The 11,553-nt window shown below is 39.0% G+C and overlaps 1 non-coding gene across 1 annotated transcript; it reads right to left on the reverse strand.

The window, feature by feature from the left end:
* Nucleotides 1-10,911: 10,911 nt before the first annotated feature.
* LOC139181846 (U6 spliceosomal RNA) lies at nt 10,912-11,018 on the reverse strand. The gene has a single exon (XR_011565574.1). It is a non-coding gene; the product is annotated as a U6 spliceosomal RNA (small nuclear RNA).
* Nucleotides 11,019-11,553: the final 535 nt, after the last annotated feature.

Raw genomic sequence — 11,553 nt, forward strand, 5'->3', positions numbered from 1 at the left:
CTATGCATAGAGGAGCCTAGCAGACTACAGTCCTTGGGGTCACAAAGAGTCAGACACAACTGAGAAAACTAACTGAGTGACTTTCACTTTTGCTTTTTCTATGATCCGATGGATGTTGGCTATTTGATCTCTGATTTCTCTGCCTTTTCTAAATCCAGCTTGTACATCTGGAAGTTCTCAGTTCATGTAATTTTGAAGCCTAGCTTGAAGAATTTTGAGCATTACCTTGGTGGCATGTGAAATGAGCACAATTGTGTGGTAGTTTGAACATTCTTTGGCATTGCTCTTCTTTGGGATTGGAATGAAAACTGACCTTTTCCAGTCCTGTGGCCACTGCTGAGTTGGCCCAATTTGCTGGCATATTGAGTGCAACACTTTCACTTCATCATCTTTTAGGATTTGAAATAGCTCAGTTGGAATTCCATCACCTCTGCTAGCTTTGTTTGTAGTAATGCTTCCTAAGGCCCTCTTGATTTCACACTCCAGATTTTCTGGCTCTAGGTAAGTGATCACACCATCGTGGTTATCTGGGTCATGAAAACCTTTTCTTTTGTACAGTTCCTCTGTGTATTCTTGCCTCCTCTTGTGAATATCTTCTGCTTCTGTTAGGTCCATACCATATACCATTTCTGTCCTTTATTGTACCCATCTTTGCATGAAATATTCCATTGATATCTCTAATTTTCTTGAAGAGATCTCTAGTCTTTCCCATTCTATTGTTTTCCTCAATTTCTTTGCGTTGATCACTGAGGAAGTCTTTCTTATCTCTCCTTGCTATTCTTTGGAACTCTGCATTCAAATGGGTATATCTTTATTTTTCTCCTTTGCCTTTCACTTCTAGTCTTTTCCGTCTTGCATTTTGCCCTCTTGTACTTTTTTTTTTTTGCCTTCTTTCATTTCTTTTCTGTGGGGACGGTTTTGGTCCACACTTCCTATATGATGTTATGAATCTCCGTCCATAATAATTCAGGCACTCTGTCTACCAGATCTACTCCCTTGATTCTATTTGTCACTTTTACTGTATTAATTGTAAGGGATTTGATTTAGGTCGTACCTGAATGGTCTAGTGGTTTTCCCTTACTTTCTTCAATTTAGGTCTGATTTTTGGAATAAGGAGCTCATGATCTGAGCCACAGTCAGCTCCTGGTGTTTTGGCTGACTGTAGAGAGTTTCTCAATCTTCAGCAGTAAAAATATAATAAAACTGATTTTGGTATTGACCATCTGGTGATATCCATGCTTAGAGTTGTCTCTTGTGTTGTTGGAAGAGAGTGTTTTCTATGATCAGTGCATTCTCTTGGCAAAAATCTGTTAGCCTTTGCCCTGCTCATTTTGTACTCCAAGGCCAAACTTGCCTTTTACTCCCGGTATCTCTTGACTTCCTACTTTTGCACTGCAGTTCCCTATGATGAAAAGAACATCTTTTTTTTTTTTTTTTTTTCGGTGTTAGTTGTAAGAGGTCTTGTATGTCATTACGGAACCATTCAACGTCATCTTCTTTGGAGTTAGTGGTTGGGGCATAGACTGGGATGACTGTGGTGTTGAATGGTTTCCTTTGAAAACGATTCAAGATCACTCTGTTGCTTTTGAAATTGCACACAAATATTGCATTTCAGCTTGAACATCTGGATGTTTACGGTTCATGTACTGTTGAAGCCTGGCTTGGAGAATTTTGAGCATTATTTTGCTAGTGTGTGAGATGTGTGCAATTGTGCGATAGTGTGAACATTACTTGGCATTGCCCTTCTTTGGGATTGGAATGAAAACTGACCTTTTCCAGTCCTGTGGCCACTGCTGAGTTTTCAAGATTTGCTGGCATATTGAGTGAAGCACTTTAACAGCATCATCTTTTAGAATTTGAAATAGTTCAACTGGAATTCCATCATCTCCACTAGCTTTGTTCGTAAGGCCCACTTTACTTCACATTCCAAGATGTCTGGCTCTAGGTGAGTGATCACACCATCTTGGTTATCTGGGTCATGAAGATCTTTTTTGTGCACTTTTTTCTGTGTATTTTTGCCATCTCTTCTTAATACCTTCTGCTTCTATTAGATCCATACCATTTCTGTCCTTTATTGTGCCATCTTTGCATGAAATATTCCCTTGATATCTCCAATTTTCTTGAAGAGATCTCTAGTCTTTCCCATTCTGTTGTTTTCCTCTATTTCTTGCATTGTTCACTTAGGAAGGCTTTCATATCTTATATATCTTATCATACATATTATGTATGAATTCCTGTAAAGTAACTAGGATGTTTTATTGTGCTAGGTGTGTTTTCCATTTAGTGAATCCAATAATCAAATACAGGCATTAATAAACCAGTGTTACAACTGCACCATATGGGCCATGAAGACAGAAGTGCAAGGGTGAGTGACACACATGACCTCTAGGAAGGAGGGAGGGAGGGAAAATGGGGTTTGATGGTAATGACCTGGAGGGGAAATGAGAATATGTAATTATTCACTTTAGAGGGTTACTGAGGAAAACGGTAATCATGATCTAACAGTGTTAAACAGTGATTTTTTAAACATGATTACTAAACAGTAATCATGATCTAACAGTGTTAGCTACTGAAAATACAAATTAGAGCAAGGGCTTTATTCCCACCCTTGGAAAATAGTTTTAATTCGACAAGCATATCCCATTCAAACTTTTTTCAACATTGTAAAATGTGAGCATAAACCAAAACACATTGCAGAAATAGCTGAATTTGAAAGTTCAAGAAGCATTCCTGTTTCATCATTTCTGGTGATCTCTAGGGTTATTATCATTTTTGTAAACGTTTTATTTACCTGTTTTATTATCTAACTATCTAGGAGATAGGGTACAGTAATCCAGAAGTTTTTATGTGGGAAGTGAAAAAAAAGTAAAATGAAGAAACTGATAAGAAAAGTCAAAGTTACCACAATCAAACTTCTTTCAACATATCCCATATTCAAAATTATCTAATATACATAAATGAGAAACCAAAAATAGCACAAAAATATCAGTTTACTTCTCCAGATCCCTGAATTATGAAGTTATTATTCCTATTTGTTCAGACTTACCCAATTCTAATTTTTCACCTTCTATTTCTTATGACATTTAAAAGAAGAAATTTGACCTACAATTATGTATCATAGGATAACAGGAGTGCCCAATGAGAGTAGCTTAAGCACCAGTGTCTAGTGGAACAGCCAATGAGGGTCCTGCAGCCTGTGAGCCACAGACATTTTCCCAAATGTGTGGGGAGCTGACCTGAGATAAACCTGGGTGTGCTTCCTTGAAGCTTCTTTCAGAAATGGTTATTTGATGATATGAATCCATAGCTGGAAGAGGGACATCTCTCTTGACCTTTGCATTAAGCTAAGAGAAAGATGGTGAGCAGCAAAAACAAACAAACAAACTAAGATGACCTTGTCTTTGCAGTGTTTCAATATTAATATTAATGGTATTGTTAATATAATCTAATTTCCATTGTGTTTTCCTCTTAGCCTGTTGGCTTTTTGTGTTTCTGTAAGTTATTATTTAATTCAAAGGCAGGTGGTGATTTTCCCATTACTTTTAATTGATTTGTAATCTCCCATTTCTATGGGAGCTCATCCTAAAAAGTATAAAACCCCTTTGTAGATACCAAACACATACAGGATTTTACCTTCAGTGGAGACCTGTATGAGCCAGGGTAGGATACTACAGGGAGCTTTTCAGAATAGAGCAGGCATAAAGGGGGCAATGCCTGAGCAAAGAGGGTGCATAAAGTTCTGGTATTTCCAGAGCAGTTTGGAATCAGTCTGGTAGCTCATCATATTCACGAGCTCTGACTGAGGACCAATGAGCCCATTAATAGTATCATTACACATTACTGTAACCGAGCAGGACACTATGTGGCCTTCCTGGGACAGACCCCATCCCCATATGTCTTCCACTTGCCTCTTGTTTGCAGAAAAAGTTTAGCATGCTATATCTTCCCTGAATTCCAAAGAGTAAAGCTTAATCAGAGAAGTCAGAGAGTACAGAGGCAAAGGAAAACACTCAAGCAAGACAAAATAATAATAGTTTGGCCATTACCTGAAATCAAGGACCTTCAGTTTCTCCTGAGGGGCTATAGATAATATTCTGAGCCATATACTTTGAGCTGTTTTGCAAATACTAAAACCCCCATCAGGTGAAAGAAGCTAACTCTATGCTGACCACAAGCATGTAGACCCCAAACCGCTTGGAACTAGAAAGTTGATTATACTTCATCACCAACCAATCAGAAGAATGTCCATGAGCTGGTCACACACCCCGCAACCCTCTCCCTCACTCTCTTTAAAAACTTTTCCCTGAAGGCCACTAGAGAGTTCAGATCTTTTGAGTATTAGCTGTCCATGCTCCTTGCTTGATGCTTGCCATTAACGGTGGACTTCCCTTTGCCACAACCTGGGGTCAGTAGATTGGCTTAACTGTGTGCAGGCTTGCAGACCCAAGTTTGGTTTGGTAACAATTTTGGTAACCCAGATTGGACAGCAACCCTGAATGTGCATCTCATCCATGGCACATCAACATCTGTTCAATGACAAGCCCTTGGGGCTGTCTCACAGACAAAGATTTTCAAGCAGCTGCTGGACAGGATCCAAAAGCAGCCTAGATCTAGTTTCCACCTTCTGTTGGATGGAGCCCTTTCCCAATAGAGCTGGCTGCAAGCTCTAGTGTATCCAAAACCTAACACGGGTTCACTGGTGAGTGGGGCTGGGTCCTGGCACAGCTGGCTGAGGAGGCCAAGGTATCTCAGAGCTGGTGCTGACCTGCTGGTGGGTGGGACTGAGGTCCAGGCTGTCCTAGGGCCACTAGCAGCTCCATGGTGGGCAGAGCTGGGTCCTGGGGCTCTGGCTGCAGGACCCTGGGTGTCCCAGGTCTAGTGCCTGTGCTCTCATGTGTGGGGCAGATCCTAGGCACTCTGGTGGACAGGCTTGTGTCCAGTGGCACCTGTGGGCTCAGGGCATCATAAGGCACACTGGATGCTGGTGGATGGGCCTGTGTCTCTGCCTGGCCAGTTACCTGCTGTGAGACATTCAATCCTGGTGCCTGTAGGCTTGTGGTCAGGAGCAAGGCTCAGCCCTGAGGCTTATATGCTAGGGGGAAGATGTCAGAATGACACTTGCCAGCACCAGTGACCATGTGGTAGAAAAAGTTTTCCAAAATGGCTATCACAATATCTATGTTCCCAGAATTAGTTACAGTTTTCTCCTACCTCTCCAGGATACACTCCAAGGTCAGTCAGTTCAGTCACTCAGTCATGTCTGATTCTTTGTGACCCCATGGATTGCAGCATGCCAGGTTTTTCTGTCCATCACCAACTCCCCTGTCTTGCTCAAACTCATGTCCATTGAGTTGGTGATGCCATCCAACCATCTCATCCTCTATCATCCCCTTCTCCTTCTGCCTTCAATTTTTCCCAGAATCAGGGTCTTTCCCAGTGAGTCAGTTCTTCACATAAGGTGACCAAAATATTGAAGCTTCAGCTTTAGCATCAGTCCTTCCAATGAATATTCAGGACTGATTTCCTTTAGGATTGATTGGTTTAATCTCCTTGCAGTCCAAGGGACTCTCAAGGGTCTTCTCCATCATCACAGTTCAAAAGCACCAATTCTTCGGTGATCAGCTTTCTTTATAGTCCAACTCTCAGATCCATACATGACTACTGGAAAGACCATAGTTTGACTAGATGGATATTTGTTGGCAAAGCAATGTCTCTGCTTTTTAATATGTTGTCCAGGTTGGTCAGAGCTTTCCTTCCAAGGAGCAAGTATTTTTTAATTTCATGGCTGCACAATCTGCAGTGATTTTGGAGCCCAGGAAAACAAGTCTCTCACTGTTTCCATTGTTTCCTCATCTATTTACCATCAGGTGATGGGACCAGATGCCATGATCTTAGTTTTCTGGATGCTAAGTTTCAAGCCAACTTTTTCACTCTCCTCTTTCACTTTCACAAGAAGCTTTTTAGTTCCTCTTTGTTTTCTGCCATAAGATTGGTGTCATTTGCATATCTGAGGTTATTGATATTTCTCCTGGCAATCTTGATTCTAGCTTGTGCTTCATCCAGCCTGGCATTTCCCATGATGTACTCTGCATACATGTTAAATAAGCAGGGTGGCAATATACAGCCTTGATGTACTCCTTTCCCAATTTGGAACCAGTCTGTTTTTACATGTCCAGTTTTAACTGTTGCTTCTTGACCTGCATATAGATTTCTCAGGAGGCAGGTGAGGGGTCTGGTATTCCCATCTCTTTCAGAATTTTCCAGTTTGTTGTGATCCACAATAGTCAAAGGCTTTGACATAGTCAAAAAAGCAGAAGTAGATGTTTTTCTGGAACTCTCTTGCTTTTTCCATGATCCAGTGGATGTTGGCAATTTGATCTCTGGTTCCTCTGCCTTTTCTAAAATCAGCTTGAACATCTGGAAGTTCACAGTTCATGGACTGCTGAAACCCGCCTTCGAGAATTTTGGGCATATCTTTGCTAGCATGTGAGATGAGTTCTATTGTGTGGTAGTTTGAGCATTATTTGGCATTGCCTTTCTTTGGGATTGCAATGAAAACTGACCTTTTCCAGTCCTGTGGCCACTGCTAAGTTTTCAAGATTTGCTGGCATATTGAGTGCAGCACTTTCAAAGCATTATCTTTTGGGATTTGAAATAGTTCAACTGGAATTCCATCACCTCCCCTAGCTTTGTTTGTAGTGATGCTTCCTAAGGCCCACTTGATTTCACACTCCAGGATGTCTGGCTCTAGTGAGTGATCACACCATCGTGATTATCTGGGTCATGAACATCTTTTTTGCATAGTTCTTCTGTGTATTCTTGCCACCTCTTCTTAATATCTTCTGCTTCCGGTAGATCCATATGCTTTCTGTCCTTTATTGTGCCCATCTTTGCATGAAATATTCCTTTTGTATCTGTAATTTTCTTGAAGAGATCTCTAGTCTATCCCATTCTATTGTTTTCCTCAATTTCTTTGCATTGATCACTGAGGAAGGCTTTCTTATCTCTCCTTGCTATTATTTAGAACTCTGCATCCTTTCCTTTTCTCCTTTACCTTTAGCTTCTCTTCTTTTCTCAGCTATTTGTAAGGCCTCATCAGACAACCATTTTGCCATTTTGCATTTCTTTTTCTTGGGGATGGTCTTGACCACTGCCTCTTACTGGGTCTGACCCAGGCTCCTTTCAAATTACTATTTCTGTCTTGTCTCTATTTTATTGATTTCCTCTCTGATCTTTATTATTTCCTTCCTTGTGCTGACCTTGGGCTTGGTTTGTTATTTTTCTAATTCCTTTAGATGGTTGGTTAGGTTGTTTATTTGAGATGTTCCTTGGTTCTTGAGTTAGGTTTGTATGGCTATAAGCTTTCCTCTTAGAACTGTTTTTGCTGAATCCCATAGATTTTGGAATGATGTGTTTTTATTTTCACTTGTCTCCAGGTATTCTTTAACTTCTTTTTTGATTTCTTCACAGATCCATTGGTTTTTCACTCTCATATTGTTTAGTCTGAACGTGTTTGTGGTTTTTGCATTTTCTTTATGTAATTATTTTCTAATTTCATACAGTGTGGTTAGAGAAAATACTTGGTACATTTTCTGTTCTATTAAGTTTGTTGAGACTTGGGTTTTTTGTGGCATAGCATGTGGTCTATCCTGGACAATATTCCAAGTGCACTTGAAAAGAATGTGTATTCTGCTGATTTTGGATGGAATGTTCTGTAAATATTTATTATATCCAATTGGACTAACATGTCATTGAGGCCACTGCTGTCTCCTCATTGATTTTCTATATAAATTATCTGTCTATTGCTGTAAGTGGGATGTTAAAGTTTCCTAAGATTATTGTATACTTATAAATTTCTTGCAAGAAATTTTAAACAGTAGATCATATACAGTTGGATAGAAAGTTGTTGAATTAGAAAACATATGAAAGAAATTATATAGAATACCTCATAGAATGATAAATGAAGTGAAAGATTAAAGAGATGCCAAGAGACATAAGAAATGGAGTAAGGAGGTATTAAGTGCAATTTGTACACATGCCAGAAGTGGTAACCTGGCTAAACTTTAGAATAATAATAATGTATTGTGTCACAGAGAAACAATTGATAATTTCCAGAATTTAGGAAGGCTATGTTTCCATAGATTCAGAAAGCTCACCTGGACACATCATAGTAAAGCTACAGACAAAGTTAGCATATAGATCATACTGGCAAACAAAAAGACACATTGTCTACAGAGCCATGCCAAAGACTATGACAGTAAATCTCCTTACATAAATAAATGGAAGCTGAAAGCAAATAGTGAGAGTAAGAAACCACGCATGTAGTGCTGCATTCCTAGCCTAAGTATCATGATAAGGCTTTGGTAGACTCAAAGATGGACCACTCAGAACACCACAGCAAGGACAGACTTACTGACAGTCCTTTGTCATGAGCCACTTCAGGTTGCCTCAGCTGCACAGAGCTGCCTTGTCCAATGCCTTGTACTTCCTGAGTTGGCCCACCTCCAAGGACTGATCCAGGAGGTGGCATAAAGATCTGACTATGTTGGGCTAGTGTGAAGTGAGTTTAATGACTCATTTTACCTTCAGAATTCAGCATGGGGTCACAAAATAATTTTGAAGAGTCTGCATTAGATGTGTACTTCTTCCTCTCCCCACACTTGTCTTCTTCCCATCCCTTTCTTGGGCATTGAGAGTGCATAAATGTCCTGCACACTAAACACCATACCATCCTTAGAACCTAATTCAGAAGAAAGGACATTCGAGACATGAAAAATCATATTTACTATTCTTAGGCAAATTAAATAAATAGTCTTGTTTAGGTGTCAGAGACAGAACAGGCCACTGAACTTGCTTCTGAACTACGGGGACACTGCCCTGACTACTGCTTTGGGTGTCAGCCACACCTGATGTGAATGTGGAAGAAATACACAATAGATAGATAGGAAGAGGACTTTGGAATTTGTTAAGTCCCTGGAGGAGGTCTGGGCAACCATTCCTGGATTTAGCAACACTCCGAGTTTTAAAGAACAAAGCATACAGCATTTGGAAAAAAAATTAACATAATACCAGACCTGCAGCTTTGCTCACAGATTGATGATGATAATCAATTTGGGGCCTGGGATTATAAGTAGGGAACCCTGAACTGCAGTCTTTGAAGTCTCACCAATGGAGTGGACGTGCTACCTGGGACCTTCTCCCAACTGGAGCTCCAGATGTGTTGTGTCACTTCCCAGTGCTGTTTAAGTCTGGATGTTAGTCAAAATCCAATTTGATGATGTATCCTCTCCTCTATTTCTCTCTTTTTTTAAATGTTATTATATTGCAAGTAAGTTAGATAATCTTCTAATAAATATTTGTATTATTTATTTGTACATAACGAGTGGCTTATTTTGTTAACAAATCCTTTGAACCTGAGATGAAAGTGAAAACTTTCAACAAAACAACTATGGTAAAGGAACTTCCAAGGAATGTTTGTCACTTCTGGTATGCCAAGGAGATATATCTTCTTAGTTCATTTCTTAGGTTTCTTGACCTCCATTTAATTCTTTTATTCTCTTTATGAAGTATTCTGTAGTATTTCTTTCATCTATCTTCTGGATCATATATTCTCTCTCCATTTGTGTCCCAGCTGTTTAAAATTTCTTTACTCTTCTATTCCAGTGATTATGGTGTTCAGTACTAGAAAGCTTATTTGTCTTTTGATAATTAGCTATTTATGACTCATGTTTTATGTATCTTATCATCTAAATATGCTAAGTACATTTCTTGTACTTTGTATCTGATTAAAAGTCTTTACAGGTTTCCATCTTGGTTTATTGTTTATGCTGGTGCTGTCATTTTGGAGGGGGAATTTGTGTTTGATCAGGAGGGCTTTAACTGTAGGAATGTTTGTAGAAGCCTTGATTAGGTTTATGTTCCTAGACATTTAATTCTTTTTCTTGCAATGGTGAATGGGATTGATTCCTCAATTTCTCATTCTGATTTTTCATTGTTAGTTTATAGAAATGCAAGTGATTTCTGTGTATTGATTTTGTATCCTGCAACTTTGCTAAATTCACTGATTGGCCCTAGTAAGTTTTTGATACTATCGTTAGGGTTTCTATGTACAGTATCAGGTCATCTGCAAAACAGTGAGAGCTTTACATCTTCTTTTCTAATCTGGGTTCCTTTTATTTCTTTTTCTTCTCTGATTCCTGTAGCTAGGACTTCCAGGACTATGTTGAATAATACTGGTGAAAGTGGACACCCTTGTCTTGTTCCTGATCTTAGGGGGAATGCTTTCAGTTTTTCACCATTGAGGATAATGTTTGCTGTAGGGTTATCATATATGACCTTTACTATGTTGTGGTAGGTTCCTTCTATGCCCATTTTTTGAAGAGTTTTAATCATAAATGGGTACTGAATTATGTCAAAGGCTTTTTCTGCATCTATTGAGATAATCATATGGTTTTTATCTTTCAATTTGTTAATATGGAGTTTCACAACGATTGATTTGCATATATTGAAGAATCCTTGCATCCCTGGAATAAACCCAACTTGATCATGGTGTATGAGCTTGTTGATGTGTTGCTGAATTCTGTTTGCTAAAATTTTGTTGAAGATTTTTGCATCTATGTTCATCAGTGATATTGGCCTGTAGTTTTCTTTCCTTGTGTTGTCTTTGTCTGGTTTTGGTATCATGGTGATGGTGGTCTCGTAGAATCAGTTTGGAAGTGTTCTTTCTTCTGCAATGTTTTGAAAGAGCTTTAGAAGGATAGGCACTATCTCTTCTCTAAATGTTTGATAGAATTCTCCTGTGAAGCCATCTGGTCCTGGGATTTTGTTTTTGGGAGGTTTCTGATCACAGCTTCAATTTCAGTGCTTGTATTGGGGTTGTTCATAATTTCAATTTCTTTCTGGTTCAGTCTTACAAATGTGGAATGCTTCACAAATTTGTGTGTCATCCTTGCACAGGGGCCATGCTAATCTTCTCTGTATTGTTCCAATTTTAGTATATGTGCTGCCAAAGTGAGCACAGGGTTAAGTTCCTCTAGACACAATTAGATTTGCATTTTCCATATATATGAGTTTGCAAACAGAAACTACTTGGGCCATGCTAATAATATTAATTAAAATACCAAAGCTACACCAAGGCACTCTTTTGGTTACAAATTCTTTAGGCAACATTTTATTCCTCACCCATAGCTAAAGACAAAAATTAGAATTTTCCTTGGTCCTTGCTTTCTTATAAGAAAGAAAGTCCAGTTTTTCACTATGGATATAGTCAATCATTTAGAATTATGTGTGTGTCTCAGCCATCTATTGATTTGAGCCACGTTTCAAGCACATCTGAGTATTTAAAATAGTGTTTAAAATAACTTTGTATATTACAATTTATAATGGGAGGATTTAAAATTTTTTTACACAAACAATTTCCAAATGTGGAATGTAAATATCCCTTAAAAATCTAAACCATCCTAAGATCACTCAGTGATAATCACCATATGTCTAAGCTACACTGCAAAGTTCCAGGCAACCTTCACACACATACCTGGCGCTGAAAGGGGCCTC

The sequence above is a fragment of the Bos indicus genome, chromosome X (genome assembly GCF_029378745.1).
Source record: "Bos indicus isolate NIAB-ARS_2022 breed Sahiwal x Tharparkar chromosome X, NIAB-ARS_B.indTharparkar_mat_pri_1.0, whole genome shotgun sequence".
Taxonomy (NCBI): Eukaryota; Metazoa; Chordata; class Mammalia; order Artiodactyla; family Bovidae; genus Bos; species Bos indicus.